General features: G+C 43.7%; 2 protein-coding genes and 1 long non-coding RNA gene across 6 annotated transcripts in view; 1 reads left to right on the top strand and 2 right to left on the bottom strand.

Moving 5' to 3' along the window:
• The window catches only part of LOC146205251 (organic cation transporter protein-like), a 199655-nt gene that overhangs the window by 41036 nt on the left and 137582 nt on the right, over window positions 1–21037 (bottom strand). The gene's annotated exons all lie outside the window — the stretch shown is intronic.
• Window positions 1–21037, bottom strand: part of LOC146205255 (beta-alanine transporter-like) — a 201955-nt gene that overhangs the window by 168404 nt on the left and 12514 nt on the right. The window lies entirely within an intron of this gene.
• Window positions 5731–11770, top strand: LOC146205257 (uncharacterized). The gene is made up of 2 exons (XR_014701599.1): window positions 5731–6182; window positions 7394–11770. It is a non-coding gene; the product is annotated as an uncharacterized LOC146205257 (long non-coding RNA).

Genomic DNA, 21037 nt, shown 5'->3' with positions numbered 1-21037 from the left:
TGGTAGCAGCGCAGGCCTCTAGTAGATTCGGCATGTCTTCTGCCACGGCTTTGAGGTAGAACTTAAACGAAGAATTTAGCTAGAAACATCCTGTTTCCTCGGTCTGCATGTGAGGAACGAGCATAATGCCATTTCACATACATACTTTGGACTGCCGAATGTTCTGCACGGGGAGGTGTGTGTGTGTGTGTTGTGCCGGCGCTAGAACTTCGGAGGTCGATGCAGGACCTAAGACAGCGTAAATGCTAGGAATAGCTCGCTCGCATTACGGGCAGATCGAGGTGATAGTTTAGTGCGAAGCGAAAGCTGCTCGTGAATGTGCGTATCTCGATACCAGCTGGTGGAGCTGGCGCAGTACGTAGCATCGCCTGCAGCTATGTGCGTGACAGCGATGCTTGCCGTACACAACCCTAAGTGAAGACCGTGATCTATGTTAGAACGGATGCATTCTTCGTAGCACCTCATCGAGAGTCGCGGCTAGCTGATATCATAGAGGATCATTCACGCGTAGCAAGCGGAATGTGGCCGCGTTCGACGTGCATATAGCCATGAGCCTGTATATCGACGTCCGCCGTATCTTTACGAGAATCGAATGGATACGTCGGACGTACCTTTAGACACTTCGTTTTTTTTTTAGTCTGAGCCTGCCAACAAGCGCTCTTTGAAAACAATGTCCGCGGCGATCAATTAATCATAATTTCTCACTTTCGAAAGCACCGATAAAAAGCGTGCCTCCAGCCAGCCTCTATGTCAGCCGGGGCACAGAAAAAAGCAAAAATAAGAAACACCACTGGCAAAGAGCGCCGGCTTTGCACGCACAGACGCACGACCATCCCCCCCTCGTCCTCACTCTCCTTCTCCCGCTCCGCTTGCACGCGCGGCTGCCTGTAGCACGCGCTCCCGAGCGAGCGGGCTGCGCAGACTCCGCAGACAGCCGCGCGCTGCGCGGGTGCGCGTAGGTTTTGTAGTTCCGCTCCGCTGGAAACCGAGCGCTGGCGTCGCGGAGCAAACTCCAGCTTTGGTGCGGCTACTATCTTTCCGCGCTTGGTGCCTTCCGCGGCTCGGCTCGCGGCAGCAGTTTTTTTCCTTGTGTGTGCGAGTGCGCGCAGTATGCTCGGATACCTTCACCAACCTGTGTGCGCTGCAAGGTCATCGATTGCGCAGTTGTGCCAATTCCTAGTGTCAAAGGATTGTCACCTTTGACGCAACAGTGGTTCATGGCAATAACACATCAAGACGGACGACCCCGGCGAAAGCGACCGCATTTGGAAGTGAGTACACCGATCGCGTTTCGTAAAAATCTGCACAGCGGAGATTATATGAATATGTATGCGTGACATAGGAGTTAATCTACTGACACATTTTAACACGGGAGCGTTAAGGAATTCGTTACTCCGATAACCAGGCGTAGTCGGCGCAGTGGCGTCCGTGCGTGTATGTCGAGTGCCATAAAGAAGGTGCTACCGTGTTCCACTCTTGCAATTTTGCGAAGCTTATAACCAACCTCCTTGTTTTTGGTAATCCAAGGCGTTGGTTGAACAGACTGTCTTCAAAGAATTAAGGTGTTTTTTTTTTTTTTTTTTTAACATGCTTGTCTTCGCAAGTGGCGCGCTCTACTCTCACATTACTTATTACAGGCTGTGGGGACAGTCTGAGCTGCAGCGCAAACACCTAATGCATAACTGCCGTGTACAATGTGATAATCGCTCAAGATCGCGAGCTTGAAAGTGGTTGTGCCCCACTACAAGAAAACAGAATTTCAGATAGTGGTTGCCTTTTCTGTGCTTGAAATTATTAAAGCGCGTGTTATTAGCGTATTTTAATTTAGGTATGGCCTGTATGATACTGCCTTCTGAACTGTTTAGCTTATTTTTTTTTCTTCGCATCGTAACATCAGTTCATGTACTGATTGGATTTGGTTGTTATAGTCCGCTGCTTTCCCCAAAAAACAAGTAGTTCCCTAATAGTAATTATTTACCTTGTTTCCTTTTTTAGGTGTGAGGATAAAGCAATTTATTTTCGTGTTCAGTACTAATATTAAACAGGAAGAGTGCACTAGAGGATTGAGGCAATATTGTGGAAGCTGTTCATTGGGCTGTAAATCCTTATGAATCACCAACTAGCGGTCCGATTGGATCTCCCTACAGCTTTATCCGTGAACCTGCCAGGTATAAAACATGTTCATGCATGAAATTAAGCTTGCAGTAAATTTCAGTGCTGTGTATATTGGTTTACTTTGTGTGCTCTATATATCTTGTTCCTGGCCACTGCTGTATATTGATGTTTCACTGTAGTAAGGCTGTTGAATGATAATTGCAGGAATTTCGCCAGGGACCTGGATGCCTTGTGAGCAAGCCGGGACCTGCCAGGGACTGAGCTGGATGCCATGATAAGACTCTATATCTATAATCTTTCTTAATAAATTGATCAGACCACCTGACAATTGCTTCCTGTCATTGTAGGATCATCTGGTGCCTGACAATTGTAGCTGACCAATGGGTGTCTGTCAGTTGGAATGGTCCATTTGGTGCCTACCTGTTGGGGCTGACCATTTGGTGTTGGCCAATTGGAATAGCTCAGTTGGTATTTTCCAATCGGTATTCTTCAAAAGTGCCGAAAACACATTAGGGAATTTCCAATTGATTCCAATTGATGATTTCCAAGTGGAATGCAATAGTTATTTTTTTGCCTGGGCCGCGCTCAAGCCATCCGGCATGTTGCAATCTATTAAGCCACTCCTGACATGATTCGAGAAAGTGGGTATGGACCTTTTAGGTCCATTTCCTTTATCCTCGAACGACCACAAGGGGATCGTAATCGCCATGGACTGCCACAGACTACTTGACACGCTACACTGAAATAAAGGTGAAGTTGTTCACTTTTTTATCAACGACATTGTGCTTAGACGCAGTGCACTGTCGACCATCATTACTGACCGAGGCAAGGTTTTAACAGCTCGGCTGCTGCAGGACACCTTAACTCAGCCATACCGATTTCTTTCTTCTCACCTTGTCATCGAGGTGATGTTTTCCTTTCGCGTGCATGAGGGGGGTGGGGGGATAATGCCACGTGCCTAGCACCGCACGGCCGCCGCGCTTGGGAACAGCGACGATGATGTGACCGTTGGCTCGAGAGGCGTGCTGGGGGCTGAACCCTGATATCAGTGCTGGAAGCCGACGCTCCTTGGGGCTTGTCTTGACAATATTTTGTACAGTCTAAATGTTTGGGTTTGCCACACCATGTGCCATGCCTAAAATTAGTGGCTCTGTACAGAAATGTGCATGCATACCGTAATTTACTTGTTTGAGGCTGTAATAAAACCGAAACATTTGACAATTTTATATGTATCCAAACGCAAATCGTACGTAACTTCCACGTAGCACACAAAGGTTGAGAAATGACTTCATGTGTAGCTTGTTTGGACTCGACAGGTATAATTGCCTGCAAGAATTTTGCATTTATGAGTGCACCACTTTGTTTTGATATTTCAGGGTTGAAAAGGAGGTGTCAGTAGGCTCAAAGGAAGCTTATTTGCAAAGACTCAGGAGGATGTTGCTGGACAGTCCAAGTCACCTCTGCCGCCTGGGTATGTGGCTGACGAGAATGGAAGCTTCTATCTTTTCCAAGATAATGCGTATTACCCAATTGTATACTTCTGATCTTGTTACCGAGGGGAACCTTGCTGATTGAAAAATGCAGACATGCTCTGCTATTGATGTCAGATTAGCAGTGAAGGTGGTAGAGTGATCTAGTCTCAGTTCCCTACTGTAGCTCAGCTGAATGGCATTTAGCTTTGGTGATTAAGTTTTATTAATGTCAACTGACGCTAATGAGACTCATGAATTGTGTATTGACTATGGTAGCATGCACAGTGTTCTAGCGTATGGCCATGAATGGTAGAAATGGTACGTCTAATTTGCTTCTCTAGCAAGTATTGTTTCTTCAGCTGCCGTAAAATTTGTTTATTTCTTCCCCAAATGTTTCTGGGCTGGGATCTCTCCTTGCTACACTGGAGAGAAATAAAAATAAAAATTATTGAATTTGGTAATAACATACTGATTAAACTGGCTAATGCATCTCTGTACTCCCTATGGTATCCTCTTGTTTCCATAGATTATTTGGTAGGTGTTTGTTCTCAGCCTCACCTGGATCCCATAGCACTCCACTACGGTACCTCTTTCTCTCTCACTCCCGCCTTTCCTTCCCATATAGCACAGCTTGTGTGTTCGGCGAGAAGTGTGAAGGATACCGTACGTTTCTTTTCATGTAGTACACAGATTTTCAATTTACGCAGTTATTTGCAAGGCACCCATGTACTGTGCAATGTCAGTGCACATTGAAGAACCCCAGGTGGTTGAAATTTCCAGAGCCCTCCACACTATGGCATCTCTCAGCCTGAGTTGCTTAACCCTATAAGCTAAACAAATTAAGCTAAACTAAATGTCTTCAGTTGGTTTGTTGTTTTGGGGGGAAAAAAAGCGCAGTATCTGCTTCACCCCTCAGTGGATACCGACACAAAGTGGACATATTACAAATGTTAGACAATTTTGCTAGGCTCTGAATCTCCGAATTAGTGCATATGTGTTTTACAAATCAAGTCCTCGTAGTCCTGTGTGCACTTTTTATTTTATGTAGATATTGCAGTCAATGAAACTTGAAACCTTTGGCTTTATTAAAGGAGAAAAATGACTCTGATATTGTTTGGGCAGAGGCTGTTTCTCTTATTTTTTCACTGGTGCATATGACACCCCCTGGAAAAATATTTCTGGCTATGCTCCTAGTCTGTAATGCTTTGTTTCCTGCTTGTCAAAAGCACTAAACAATGCTTTACTAATGCATGTACCAGAATAACATAGTTATGGTAGCCGTGGTACCATCCAAGGTGGCAGAGCCAATAATTAAATTTTGTTTAGCCTTTATAGTTTGTTCAGGGTGGCAGACCTGTGCACATTAGGTCAAAATTTGTATTTCCCCAGCATTTGAATGTGGCATAACACTACTGCCAGTCCTGCTTAGATGTTCTTATGATGGCATATTTTGTGGGCATCGTGTGTAGGGTTATTATGTCTGTTTATTTACTATTATACTGCAATCTTTGAAGAAAGCATTTTGCCTGTTGACGATATAACAAAAAAAAAAAAAAAAGATTAATTTTAAGTATGCAAGAAACTGAAACCAGCTAGAAATACAAAAAACTTATACTTAAAAACTGAGCTTAGAAAAGTTCCTCAAGCTGGTGATGTTTTCCTGTCAAACAGTTTGGTGAGTGCTGCGTGCATGCATTTTGTGTAGCGTCACACTGGGAGTAGGTGTAGTTTTTGCTCACTGGGATGCAATGAGAGAACATGTCTTGTGTGAAAGAAGACTTGCTCATAAAAGCAGAGGAAAATGCATCTGTGCTTAGTGGATGTCGTAAAATGTGCGTAATTATTCCATACAGTAGTCAACTGTCAAGTTTTGCATGGAAATAAATCCCATGCTCTCGCTGCTTATAACAATTCATCAGTTTCAAAAAAGGGAGAAATTGTAGTCTCACATGCTAATAAAAAGCTTTAATTAAATGGGCCGGGCCAGATTTATTGCTGGCACATTTGTATTTTGCAGTGTTAGCTGTTCAAGGCAAACGCTTCTGTGCGAACCATGTTTGTTGTCATCATTGTCGCAGAGCATCCATGCAGCTGAGGGTAATCAGAACGAGGGTGACACCTAGCATAGGGCGCCATGCCACTGGGGTGCTGTAATGAGACCACCTGTGCTCATAGTACCTCATGGCAACTTTCTGAATTCAAACAGAGGGAAGGTTCCCAGGAAAATCATGTTTGTGTTCATACTCATTTCACGTCTGGGTAGCCAGATGTGACTGGGAGGACACCTTGTATGACATCCCGCACAGGTTACATCTTTCTTTCTCCCTCCCCCTAGTTGTTACCAAATGTGCTCATGTCTCTTTTAAAACAAAAAGTGGCTTTTTGACAGCTGTTAAAAATATCCCTTTAGGTTCAACAACATTATGCTTCTTTCTGTGCACACAGTGTGTTCGAGTCAAAAGTAGAAAAAGAAAATGAAAAGGCACTGTATGATCAGTAACTTGTTTCCTTTTTTCCCTTCAGAAAAAAGAAGCCAGGTGGAGCAGGAAATGTGCTGAACCAGCTGTTCAGCAAGAAGCAAAAATTAGTACACTGGTTAGTGTTGACCTTCTCTTTTACGTAGTAAGAATGCTGATCAGTTTAGAATGCAGAACACATTTCATTGTTTAACACTATTGATGGTCAGGATTTTTTTATGATAGGTCATTCTAACTTTGGTACTCGTAATCGCATTATGTATGCTGACCCTGTAATTTGCTGTTTTCTTTTTTCTTTTTTTATCATAAAATGAAAGCCAGGAGCAAGTAATCAGTGTAAAATTCAGTTTGGACTTAACCCTGTTTAACTGACCTACAGTGTTTAGCCTTGCTTACTCTGTCTTGGCTGCCTTTCAACCCTTGCTCAGTTTCCTTTGACTTTTTTTTACCCATCTTCTGCACCTTGTTCTGTCTGTAAACCATAAAACATTTTCTAGACAGCACTGCGCAGAGGCTCCATGAGTGCCATTGTGTAGTCACCAAAGCCATTTTATCATGCACTTTGTGGCATCGTTTCATGAACCAACAATGTTTTCAACACGATAGTGGTTACAACTCATAACTTCTTGGAGTCTTGTATATCCATTGTCAAAAGGAAGGCAACTTTGTTGAATATAAATTGAATTTCCTTGAATCCAAAGCCAAATGGTCGAGGTTTGTTGTGCACCATGTAATTCATAGAACCACATTTAGACTGAATACACATCTGTTCAGCAATGCATAAAATATTGGCGACTAAAATTGACGTTTTTGACGAGCATTGCCTTCCATTTACTTTTTGATGGTACCTGTACTGGTAAGGTATTGCATTGGTGCTGAGTTATTGATTTGCTGAGATCATGAAATGAAAACAGTATGCAATATGGCTGGTTATTTGGGGGAAAAAACCTTTCATTATCGTCCAAGATTTGCATCCAGCATAATGTTTTTTTTCTTTCTTTTTGTGCCTTGGAAGGGGGACGACTATATACCACCTGTGTTACTGCTTGGACAGACTTTGTTATTCTTCTTGCATGTAATATGAAAAGTGAGAGGCCTGATGCATTCTTAGCTGCTTCGTTGATGAGGTTCTTTGTTGTAGAAGCATAGAAGGGTCAGGGTGTGGGCTAGTGGGTAATTAAACTATGGCCACCCCAATGGTGACTTCCAAATTTAGTTGGGGTGCGCCCAGAATTTGGCATGCTTTTGCTTTTGTAGTTCATGATTGATTGTGCCCTGATGTAGTACAAGCTAGTACAAGCTTCAGTGTAGAGCTCCGCTCTCTAACAGGCAGGAAAAGTCAAAACTGGACTGGGACAGCTACAAGCAGAGTGAAGGCATTGCAGAGGATCTGCAGAATACAATCGAGGCAACGACGGGTAAGTAACTGTAGCATTTTCCCACACTCTTATTTGCCGACCCATGTCTGTTTACTTGATTTTGTCCTTGGGGCTTGTTTTTTGAGGAACTTTGAGAAATACAGTCACGCAGACTTGAAGTCATTTGTAGAGATAAGCTGCGTAAGTACACAAGTGGTTCTTGCTATATTTCAGGAGATTTGAACTTTGCTTCAGTGGCATGACAAATGACACCCATTTCGATCATTGGTATACCTCCTATAGTATTTGCTGATCTTATACTGCTATGAAACAGTCAACGTAAAAGCATGGGCTGCCTGATGTCAAGTTAATAGAAATGACAACAGAAATCTGCATTCGATTTTAGATTTTTTAAAACATTATTTTCCGTCCTTCTAATTGGCAGGAAAGGCCAATGAAAAATTTTGATCAAGTCTCACTCCACATACAGCTGACAGTGACAAGGCAGCAGAATCAGTGTACTGTATACTATAGAAAAGGAACGAAGCTTTGGCAGTTTCTGTGAAAGGCAGAACAAAGTAACCGAGGTACAATAAAGGTAGGGGTATACAAAAAGGGCAGTGGTGAAATAATGTGTATATTGGTATTTATAAAAAAAAATTGTTTTTCTATAATTTTGCCAACTTAGTTGGGACTAAGGTTTAACTGCAGGGTTGGCAGCTGTAATTTTTTCTTCAGAATTTTAATGACCATTATGGTTTGTGTCACTGCAGGTGGGTGGAGCAAATGTGGGTTAAAATGAAGAAGCAGTGTTAAGGCATTGATCTGTTATATTCCCTGTGATCACGTGTGCCTGTGGTATGGAGATTTAGATTGTTTCAGTGCTGTATACTTCTCATGTTTGTCCTGCTGAGTTTCAAAATAGAAATTCTATGGTTCAAATTCTTTCAGTTCAGTTCAGTTCAGTCGTTCAGTCGTGTCCGACTCTTCGTGACCCTATGGACCATATCACGCCACGCTTTCCGGTCTCTCACTATCTTCCTAACATCACATAACTTCATCTGCAGCGCCTCGAGGATGCCATCTAACCATCGCGTTCGCTGCCTACCCCTTCTCCGGTGACCCTCAACCTTTCCCAACATAAAATCTTTCTCCAGCGACTCCTCTCTTCTCATCAGATGACCAAAGTAGCTGAGCGTTAACTTTAGAATTTGACCCTCCAATGAGCAGTCAGGGTTTATGGTCGACAATATCGACTGATTTGATCTTCTGGCCGTCCAAGGAACTCTCAAGATTCTCCGCCAGCACCACAATTCAAACACGTCAATTCTTCGGCGGTCAGCCTTCTTCACAGTACAACTCTCGCATCCATACATCACAACTGGAAATACCATACATAGCACGAGTTATACGGATCTTGGTTGGCAGGCTAATGTCTCTGCTCTTTACTAGGCGGTCAAGGCTAGCCATGACTCTCTTTCCCAGAAGTAGGCGTCTCCTAATTTCATGGCTGCAGTCTCCTTCCAGGGTTATCTTGGAGCCCAAGAAGAGAAAATTTGTCACAGCTTCCACTTGTTGTCCCTTGATGCTCCAGGACTTGATGGGGCAAGATGCCATGATCTTTGTCTTTTTAATGTTCAGTTTAAGCCCAAACTTCTCACTCTCTTGTACGCGCATCAGAAGTCTCTTGAGTTCCACTTCACTTTCTGCCATTAAAGTGGTATCATCCGCATATCTAAGGTTGTTGATACGTTTCCCAGCAATCTTCACTCTAGCTGAAGACTCGTCCAGACCGGCCTTCCATTCCAAATTCTTTAGCAGTGTGTTTTTCAAATCAAAATCAGTACGCAAGGTCACATTGTTCACTCGAAAAAAAAATTGGAGTTAAAGAGGCCAGTAGCTGATTTTAAGGGGACAAAATACTAAAATTTAGGTCTAAAATATTTTTCGGCGCAATGGAAATATTGATGTTTAATATGTTCGATTCCATAGTGGATTTGGTAGAAACGGTGTTGAAAATTTTTGCCGAGAATTTTTCGATCAGTGCATGCGGCTGTCTTTATGTAGTCCGATGCTAGAAACCATGAGCAGCGACCACGATGATGGCTGGTGGTCGAGAAAAAAGATGTACCGAAAACAAATATAAATTTCACTCGCCAGACAGTGATTAAATATTTTTTTGCTTTGAGGAACACTCTTTTTCAGTTTCACACTAAAGGCTGTTACGGCACAATAATGCAAGCCTCGTCGACGAAAGTTTTAGTGGGCACTATAATCGCTTCATTCATGCAATTCCAAACACTGTGGTGCCATCTAGTGGCAAAACCTGAAAGCATGCCTCTCGCAGTGCAAAATGAGGAGTGGTTTTATTTAAGGACGCAGTGCATCAGCATCAGCATCATCAGCCTGACTATACCCACTGTTGGGCGAAGGCCTCTCCCATATTTCTCCAATTAACCCGGTTCTGTGCTAGCTGCATACACTTGACCCCTGCGAACTTCTTAACCTCATCCGCCCACCTAACTTTCTGCCGCCCCCCGCTATGCTTTCCTTCCCTTGGAATCCAATTTGTTACCCTTAGTGACCATTGGTTATCCTCTCTTCGCACTACATGTTCTGCCCATGTCCATTTCTTCTTAATTTCCGCTAGAATGACTCAGTGCAGAGAGCGCAAAATATAATAAATAATGACAAGCACTTCTAGAAGTAACAAAAAAGTGTGCACTTACGAAAATCCGAAAATCAGCGATATTTTGCTGATATATGTAGTCACGTGGGGTATTACCTTGAAAGTAATAGGGTTTCTTCGCTGGATAGCACCTCGTTTTTCTTTAATGCGATTTTCAATGGCAAATTAAAATTGTAAAGCCTCTGATATTTTAGTGCTCGATCTTTACTCTATGAGGCAAGGTCTTTTCAACTCTACCATAATCCTTTGACATATTTTGGCTAGTGTTCTTTCCCTTTAAAGATAAATATTTTGACACAGTAGATATTCGAATGTTCAAAGTGCGTGATCTCATGAGAGTTGCATCAGAATGGGAGGATATAGTAATTTGAAGAATTTTTCAATCGGTGTATGTGTCAGAAAATGTGAAGAACAAAGAAAAAAATGCATTCTGGATGACTTGAAAAGCAATCCTTCGTTGAGCATTGTGATCCTCATCTTGGCACATGCCTTGAATGCTCTTGCATTACTCTTGTGCTAGTGTTTACACTGTTGTGGGCATTTTTTGCAAGTGCTCTAGTATGAAAGCACTGATGCATACCACGACAATGGGAGGGCTGCGGCTGGCCCATCACTGCACTTGTCAGCATCAAGAAAGTGCTGCTTTCCTTTCTTTCTTAGTTTGGCTGAAAAGTCTGTATCAGGCTCAATTTCATTAACCTGAAGCAAGATCTTTTCGTTCTTGTAATCTGGTAGCACATTTTGTTGAAGTGGCAGTACCTTAAAGAACTATCCAACACAGTTTTTCATTTGGATTTCTGATTCCATCTGGAATGAATTAGAGCACTGTACATAGTCACCTTTGATATTGGATGGTGCAAGACTCTTCTGCAATATTTCAGGCCATGTCACCTCATATTCTACTTTTCATTGTTTAGGAGAAACCCCTCGGGTAGTGTAGACTTGCCTGCAAATTGAAGCCATACAGCTTTCACAGAAACAAGGAAAATGTGTCCTGGTCTGGTGTTCAAGCCATGGATAACCACCTCACAGGAATGTTCGCTTACCAACTGAGCTAGCCGGGACTGCTGGCGTATATGATAGGGCGAGATGATTGGTCAACCTAAAGTTGGAATGGTGTCGGTCCTATGTCAGAATATCAGCAGTACAGCTGTGTCATATATCATTGTGGCATCTACAACATTTGGCACTAACTGTCACATATTTTGTGTTGTTTTTTGTTTTGTTTTCTCTTCCAAATTCCAAACATAAATCACAAGCAATACTCTCACCCTGTTACTCCTACCACAGTGCTAAATTTCCAGTGTTGACACTTTTTCTGTTCGTCTTAGTTGACTTGCTGCAGCTTCATTGAAATGCATGTCAACTAATATTTTCATGAAAGTTCTTGGAAGCACTAGGCCTACTAATAAATAGTCATTTATGTCAAGTTAGCAAGGTTATGATTACATGTTATATTTTTAGATAATCTTGAATTGACCTATGGCTGTTACTGTGCATCACCTTGTCCGAACTGACATGTTTGTTTCCTTACAGTTGGGCAAGAATCTTGGTTTTAGTAAGATGTGGATGCATTGTGAAATGAGCTAGACTATTTTATGTGCAGGAAGCAAGCATTCCTTCAGCGTGCTGACCTGCACCAGTTTTAAATTGAGAAGACCCTCAGAGCGAAGGGCCGATCTACTAACTACCTCTGAGCACTGTTCTCGTTCATTTTTTCCCCATTCATGTGAATATCACAGTTTGTCATCATATCATAATAAAGACATTGTTCAAAATGTACCATGCTGCTGTGTGATATCCTCTGTAACGTGCCATTGTCATCTGCAGCCACAGTTAAGCAAATGCTCTTTTGAAGACTTGACCCCCATATATCATGAGCCTCTAGAGCGTCGTGCACTGCTTTTCTTGTGTGTGCTGTGACGTACAGGCACGGCCAAAATACTATGGAGCATGCTGTGGTGTTTGAAATTCTTTTCCCCACTGCATAGACGAGGTACAATGCTGTTTTGGGTTTATGCGCAAGTGCACCAGTGGCACTTGCTAACATATATGTGTAAAGTACTTCTTGTTAGGTAAGATGTTAGGTAAAGTATGATAAGAACTTGACTGCCGAAACGTACTCCATAACATTGCGGCTGGGACTTTACATTCTAGTTAACACTTACAGTTGCCTTTTGGTCTGCTTCAGTTTTTCAGTGCAGTTTTCTTCAACTTGGACTACCAAAATGTACAATCATGAGTAGCCTTGTGCTTTGCATTGGCTTTAAAAACTTGATAAGCAAACCTAAAGTCAAGTCATGTGACCCTCTTCATACCAGTAACACAAAAATGTAACATGTTGGGAAAAAAAAACAAGACTGCCAAAATATCAGTTTCTTGGAACAAGTGTTACCCAAAGGGTAGCTGCTTTGGCTTGTTGGTTCATGAGTTAAATGGAAGAAACGTAGCACAAAAAATTATAGGGGACCTTGAAGCTCCATCTTTAAAGGGACACTAAAGACAGCCAAAGATGGTATGAAAATCTAATAAACTACATTTGGTGACACTGTCGCCGCATATCCGGCAGCAAAAAATCGAATAATTGCTGAGATATTGCGATAACAAGTTGAGGTTTTTTTCTTGTTCCCGCCGGTAGAATTCAAACTGTGCTCTCCGACTACGTAGTCGGAGTTGAGTGACGCACACTGTGACGTAAGCGGAGATTCCGTGATAGCTAGCGAGCCGGCGCGGCCCGCGGCGTTGCATCCCTCAAGAGCCAGCATGGCAACAGCGTACTCGCAATGACGGCCTCAGCCGAAATAAATAAAGCGATGAAGAGAGTAATTTACCGAGGGATGGGCCCATAAAGGAAGAAAAAAAAACATAGAGCGCTTGTAATGCACAATACTTTACATGTTTCTCAAGCTTTTGCGCTCCTTCTTGCACTGTGTATAAACAAACCGAGCCTTCGGTCATCGCAACGCTTCCTGACATGTTTACATACAAATAAGATTTAGTTACCAGCAAAATAGTGTCCTCGCTGTTGCGCTTGTCAGTTTTGAAGCTTCGTCGCACTTTTTTCCTTCAAGGTTTGTGCTACAACTCCGTGTTCAGCGAAAATTACGTCCACGGTAGCAGAACATGACCGAAGTACCGGCGCCACTACATTTGCCAGCGCTGTGAAATTCCACATGTTAAAATGGATCCAGTGCACAATATAGTGCGCACAGGCATCCAGAACATTAGTTGCAAGACGTGAGAGCAGGCAGCATGCGCCGATGATCAAGAAATTGTAATTTTTAGACCGGCAGCGGAAACACCTTATTGTAAATGGGGCCATAACATAAAAACTAGAAATATTTCTAATATAGTGCCTAGAATATACTGGCTAGTGTGCCGTGCGGAGGGCTCTCTCAATGGGAGGAGGTGTCCGCGCCGGCGATGCCTTCCAACTTTGGCCGCCAGGGGCGCTGCTCATCGTAAAGGTGCCGTCGACGCCGTCGGCCGCCGGCGCGCCCTTGATTTGCCGCAGCTGCGCTGGCCGAGCCATCAGTGGGTTCGAGCGCTTTGGACGCGTCTACGCTGTTCTTTTGTTTTAGTCGTTCTGTTTCTTGCATTCATATGAGATAATTAAATTTGCAACGACTAATGATGCTAAAAATAAAGCATCAGGGCAGGGAAAAGACATGTTTCGTGTCGCTCTGTCGGAGTGGCTACCGCTCAGGACTAGGTTTCTATGTTCGGTGTGCCATCGGACCCTGCGCAGCTTGCGTAGTGGAAGCGGCTGATTAAAAGACAGGACCGCAAGTTGACTTCAACGTGTGTTGTCTGCGAAAAATATTTTGAGGAGAGCTACATCGAGAGAACGTTCAAAGTGACAGTAAACGGCATCGTCAACGAGCTCGCTAGAGATAGACCACGAATTAAGCCCGAAACCGTGCCAACGCTATTCGACCATTATCCGAACCATCTTCTGCCTAAGAAGACATCGAAAAGAAAGTTGAGGAACCTCTGTGACCAACCGGCAGCTAAACGACAAAAACGCAGTGCCGTAATGCCAGTGGTGCAGACGACAGCCATGCACGCACCGTCAAGGATGTTTGACAATGCTTCCAAGGAGCTGGCAGCAGAAGAGCCGAGCTAGAACTCATGCCCGCAGCAGCAGACGTGCAGCTTTGAGCCTCGGGATCCGTTTGACTCAATTTACATACCTGCAACTTGGACCAAATTAACCGAAGCACCTGCTGGATCTGTAGCCTACGCGCGTTATCGAGCCTAAAAAAAAAAAAAAAAAAAAAAAAAAGAAAAAAAAAAACTTTGTCACTTTGTACATAGAAAAAGTGATAACTTTTGGAAGCCTGAACGCAGTTCTGTGGACACAATAGTGTATATTCTCGGAAAAGAAAAAAAAAACAAACGCGTACAATACAACAATATCTAAAGCTGAATATAGAGCTATATAGGCACTGGAGGGTCTTTGTTCCGAATGTGGCCTGCAACCAGCTGATTCAGGAAGCACATATCATTCATGGGAATATATTTTGCAGAAAAAGTGTCGCTTGACCGTCAACTCTGAAGGGATTAGCTGCGCTTAATGCAAATACCAGCGGAGGCTTACACAAGATGCGCAGAAAGAAGGAAAAAGCATGCAACTAGCCAAATAAATGCTGCAACATTTCTCGCGCTCTGAGAAGAGCTAAGAAAAAACTGGCATGGAGCGCAGAACAAGTGGCTCTATTGAAAGCGCAAAATGAGGAGCTAATCAGTGAGTCTGCGGATGAAGCTTTTTTTTTTTTTTTTTTTTTTTAAATCCCGCGCGTGACCTATACAATTGTGACCGTACAACAACCGCTCGGCTGCTGAAACCGCGAAGCCGAAACTGGTGAAGAAAGTAAAATTAATTATAAATTACTTAGCGGTGGTAAGCGAGAAACCACGTGGAGAATTATACAGGAATATCTAGCGCATCATTAGCAAGTGAAAAAAAAAAAAAAAACCACCAAAAATTGGTATCAGACTACTTTAAAACTATTGCGGTGTCATATGTGCGACCTTTCTCCAAAACCTTTAGCGGTGCATTTCTATATTTTTACTTGTTTATTGTTGCTGTGCCTTTTGGCTCAAATTTTACTATATTGTAGACTTTGTAAAAAAAAAGAATCAGTGATACAATCACCACTTTTGTTTCTTGCCTTTCCTTCTGTTACAAAAGAAAGCACACCGCATAATAATCATTTATGTATGAAGCAACAATTAAGTGACTTCCTAATAAAACAAATGAATAAAGAGTAAGAACAAAAACTGAAGTCAGATTCAGACTGCTTGTGTTTATTGTCGCATATGCGATCTTTGAAAACATGCGCGCGTGCAATATATGTTACGAAAAAGCAAGATCGCTTTTCTTTTCTGTAGCATAAATGTGACGCTATAAAACGTCACTAACCTGATATATATCACCTTAGCAATAAGCATGACTGAATTGCAGAAACGTCGACGTAACCTATCCGAAAGCATGAGGCCCGTATACATATTGACGTTCGTAGCACTTGACTGCGGCATCGCGATATACCATGGACCATAAGAAAAGACCGAAGAGTAAATAAAATTCAAAGTTGGATTAATGAACAGTGTAAAATATTAAGGGTATTTTCTGATACCTGTGTCACACGGACAATAACAGTCGTCGTCGATCCGTTCCGGGTTGCTTATTAGCAAACCATATCCCGTAGGAGCACTCGAGCAGACGACGCTCTGGCGCGTGATTCCTCTGAGCAGCGCCACCAAGCGACAAATAGTGGATATATTGTCTAAACAAATAAGAACATGTTTGAAGCCCACCGTTCCCGTCGTTTTGGTGGCTCAATGGATGAACACCACGCATCTCTTCACTGATGCCACTTAAACATGCGTTCCACTCCTGTGTTTTATTGTTTTTTCTGAATATTTTTTTTTTTTCAATTGTCTTCACTGTAATTATATTCTGCCTTCAGTGAGCGTAGGTTACCTTTAGGTTGCGTTTATAGACACCTTTAAGTAACAATCGGTATGACAACAGTTACACTAAGCAATTACCTTTCCCACAATCATTTCATGCCTCAGTGAGTGTATGTTACCTTTAGGTTGCGTTCACTGACATCTTTCAGCAACAATCGCCCTTTACAGTGAGTGTATGTTACCTTTAGGTTGCGTTCACAGAGATCTTTCAGCAACAATCGCCGTTTAACTCGCTGAAAGCGTCGTCTGTTCCAGTGCGCCTATGGGATATGGTATGGCAATACGCTTCCGGGTTAGATCGCGATTGAGAATATAGTTCCCATAATTCGGGACAACCACTTGGGCTGACTGAGCGCTCACTCAGAAGGAAGATGCATACGATACCTTACATCCGCAATCGCGATGCGTGGATCGCAATCGAGTGGCTCTAGATCAAATAAAATCGTCATCGGAATATTTCATATATTGAATCCGGCCCGGACTCGATCGTTTAATCAAAGATTAACAAACTATTGCAACCAACGTGTCAACTTTAGGTGGTTTTCTCAAAAATCTTCTCTGGCTGGATATCAGGAAGTCAATATGTGTTCTGCTTAAGACCTTATCCGGTTCAGCTGAATAAATAAAACAGATATATGCCAGACATGGACCAGACAGTATTTGTTAAACGCTTCCTCGAGCGCTATTTGAGCGTATGATTTTCTCCGCACAGTACTAGGACAGTATGAATGTCTTCCACCAAGACTGTTTTTAGACACAAAGTGCGCTTAAACCGTCAAGAGACAGGTTTCGCAGTGAAAAGCGCAGCGCGCTATCCGGACCTATATGCCGCCTATGCTGCCGAGGCCGCGAACGCGGAGCGATAGCACCTTAGCTATTGGTAGCGCCGCCCCGCGGTGGCGGCGGGAAGGCATCACCGCGGCGGACACGCCAGCGCGCGCCCTCGGCACACTAGCCAGTATATTCTAGGCACTATATTTCTAAGGTTCCTGTGGCGTTCGTTCAACACATTTATTTATTCAAAAGGGGGAGTAGATATGACGCGGCGTAGCCGAGCGGTTAGCGCCGAACGTTACGTAGCAAGTAGTAGCGAGTTCGAGTCTTACCACTACTGGCGTTTTTTTTTTGTTTTTTTTTTTACAAATCGATTTTTTTTTTAATCTTTTGTAACGTATTTCTGGTGCTTCGTTATTTTTAGTTTTTACTTTTTAACCGAAGTCCTTTTTTTCGCCGGGCGACGAGCGCAATATATCGACGCTCTCCTTGGTATGAGCGGCAAGTATGCCCCTTTTGTTTACGACGCCTGCAAATAGCACGTTGAAGGTCTTGTTGACGCAGTATATGTTGGTCAGATGTGCCATGATTTAGTGAACAATTGAATGATAATGCGGTTTTCCTTTGGTACTTAGCATATGTATGCTTTTCGTGGCGTACGTAGCTGCGGTCGAGCGGTCAGGTCGCAGTCGAAACCGCAACGGCGGCGATATGTTGGCGCAGAAGTGTGAACGAAGGAGCGTGTCGGCGGTAGCGGATTTCGCTCGCTCATGCCTCCGAATGCTCAAATGGGAACCATCAAGGCACATCTGCTGCTCCAAGCTCGTAATTCAGGCGCTGTAGGTTCAAACAAACTATCCGAGTGCGCAAGAAATGCCTGAGTCGAAACATAACCAAAACTGAAGTGGGCGCCTGTGGCGCCTCCAAGTATATTTTTGTATTTGCCTTGCAACGTTTACGTTGTCTTTTCGCCGTCGTTCACGTATGATAAAAGCCTGTTATCATGTTTGAGAAAAAATGTACTACCGCATTCAAACATGCAACGTAATTCGCATTTGTCAGCCTCCGGGATCCCTAGCGCGCCATGTGATTTGTAGTTGCGAGCCTCGGCCGTTTGGCTGTGGTGGCGGTACCTGTATTTCTGTTATTCTTCTTTACTACCTTATAACAGCTCTGTTTTCAGTAAGAGTGGTCTTTTTGTAATCGGGAACTGGCATTCTATCGATGCAAACCCACTTCCTTTCTCTCTTTAGTGTTCCTTTAAGGATATTGTTATGTGGTGGCATGACAAGCGATGGAACACGGCGACACAGCAGAAACGAACGACATGATGACATGACGATGAAATATGCTTTAATGGCCAGTGGGCCTGGCGCGAGCGCTTCGCCCCGCGCCACTGCCCGCTTCGTCATCTTAGTAGCATTACCCGGGGCCACCGAGCGATCGTCCAGATCGATTGCTAGAAATCCAATGCATGACGTGACGATGAACACAGATACAGGATTGGGACATGAAACACTGGACACCACAATGAATGCGAAGATGGGAAGAATGCTTGCACCGGAGCATCAAGTTCAATCTTCACCGTTTGCCAAAGGCTATAGGGCTCATGGACACGCCGAACGGCTTGGGCGGGGTTGCTGTCTTCGCTCGAGTGGTCGTGAGGTCGCTTCGTCGTGGGGTCGGCTTTGGGCTCTTCCTGGTCGTCGTGTGTTGTGGTCAGGGCTGGGGACAGCAGCTGGTCGGGTCTGAGCAAAAAGAGCTGGGCGGAAATCTCCATGGGCTTTTGGCAGATCGGCCCTGCGTACGGTTGGCTTCGACGGTGCAAGGCGAGGATGGGGATGAACTGCACCTCCAACCAAATGTTATGTGGTGGCATGACAAGCGATGGAACACGGCGACACAACAGAAACGGAACGACATGGTGACATGACGATGAAATATGCTTTAATGGCCAGCGGGCCTGGCACAAGCGCTTCGCCCCGTGCCACTGCCCGCTTTGTCATCTTCGTAGCAATATGACATAATAGCATAGGCTACCAGGCCACATATAAAGCCCCGTTTTAACCAAGCCATGTGAACATGCCTGCATGGCCTAAGGGTAATGTGAATACGAGGGCCCTGGCAGGCTGATTCTGATCATCATCATCATCAGCTGCAATATACCCACTGCAAGGCGAAGCCTCTCCCATTTTCCTCCAATTAGCCTGGTCCTGTGCTAGCTGCATCCACTTAACCCCTGCAAACTTCTCAAATTCATCCACCCACCTGACTTTCTTCCACCCTATGCTTCGCTTTCCTTCCCTTGGGATCTAGTTGGTTACTTTTGCAGACTATCGATTATACTGTATTTGCACTACATGTCCTGCTCATGCCCATTTCTCCTTGATTTCGACTAAAATGTCAGTAACTCGAGTTATTTCTCTGACCACTCTGCACGCTTCCTTTCTCTTGATGTTACACGTACCATTTTCCATTCCATAGCCCTCTGTGTTGTCCTCAACTTAACTAGAACCTTTTTCGTTAGCCTTCATGTTTCAGCCCCATAGGTGAGTACTGGTAAGATGCAACTGTTATGCACTACTTTCCTCTTGAGCAAGATCAGTAAGTTGCTAGTCACGATATGAGAGCCTTCTGATATCACCCTCCTATATGAAAGGAAAGGCTCCAGTTGGCAGCTCCTGCCAAGCATAACATTAGGCAAACCTACATCTAGTCAGTGTGCACCCATGTAAACCGCTAGCTACTGCCTGACAGTGTGATACTCGTCTTTCACTCAATACTGGTGCTGGCGCCGGATTTTTCGGTGAACGAGGCCTTTAACGTTGTCGCATTAAAAGGACACTGGCAGAGAAAGAAGCCACACACGGTGCTACACATAGCGCTTTGTGTGCCTTCTTTCTCTGTCCGTGTTCTTTTTGCTTGTTTTTTCCATTGAAGTGCTATTCGCTATGTAAATGGCTGCCTTATGCCTATTTGTTGCTGGAAACTTTCTATTCTGTCAATAAGTGAAGTGTGATAGGCATGAATGGCTTCCTCGAACAGTTGCTGCACATTACATTGGCCTTGTTTGAGATTCTTTCGATAGTGATAAATGCTCGACCCATGCATCAGCTTTGATTTTGTGTGTGTCTAAACTTGGAAGCCTTCTCTAACACATAGCTGCGCTTTTCCTGCATAGCACACCTGTTGCCTGTGTAGCCCATAGCATAGCCATTCTAATGGGCCTGATACAATTTTTTTCTTACATTTATTTTCCTGAAATGTACACTGCATAAAGAGTGCAATATTTGTTGGACTCACTGGTGCTTTACAACGTGGCATGCTCAATGCTAGTTTTGTGAACTCGCTAATGGCAGGCATGTGGCTGATTGGTTGCAGTGGCAGCAGTCCAAATAATGTATCAAAGAGCGAGAACAAGCACAAAAAAAATACTTCTGGTCCAAACTGGAAAATCCTGCTATGAAGTTGCACGAGCCGTGCTGAGCTTTCTGTACCATAGTGGTGGCCTATACATGGCCTCAACTCCTTTGCAGTGGAATAGAAGCTACAAGTTCACTTCAATGCATTCACGAGTTGGTCATACAAATCTAGGTGCCATTGTCTTGTTTACATAGCTCCCACTCCATTGTCAACAAATTACTAGAAGTATTGTGCCAAAGTGTCTGTGTTGTATCTGAAATATGTTGTACTTGGAACTTGCAAGTCATTAAAGTACAGAGTTTGATGCTTTGTTGCTCCCAACATTATCACTTCTAAAGGGGCACATGGTTCCTCTACAAAGTGAACCTGCCCCTCTAAGCACAGAGTGTTCATTTTTGCAGCAACAGCTATCGTCAGGAGAGGCCGGTGTGCCCACCACCTCCTGGATGCCTACTAAGTACTATGTGTGCCAGCCAGCTAATGATGAATATTAACCCCCATTGACAAGGCTGGGCAGTGTCCCTCGCAGAAGTCGGTAAGGCAACTTCGGAGAGCATTGTTTGCCGGCACAGGTAATAGAAAAACTGCCTTAATTTGAGGCTTTCTCTTCCACTGAAGCGATTTCTTTTAAATGCAAAATTGTGACATTATGATGGCAGAAGATTTTGCAGGAATTTATTTTACCAGTAGGCATCCAGGAGTGCACATGAAATGTCTCTCCTGGCCACAGCTGTTGCTGGCTAAGAACTGTCT

This window comes from Amblyomma maculatum, chromosome 1 (genome assembly GCF_055883805.1).
Source record: "Amblyomma maculatum isolate TAMU_Amacu chromosome 1, ASM5588380v1, whole genome shotgun sequence".
Taxonomy (NCBI): Eukaryota; Metazoa; Arthropoda; class Arachnida; order Ixodida; family Ixodidae; genus Amblyomma; species Amblyomma maculatum.
This window is presented reverse-complemented; position numbering and strand designations above follow the sequence as displayed.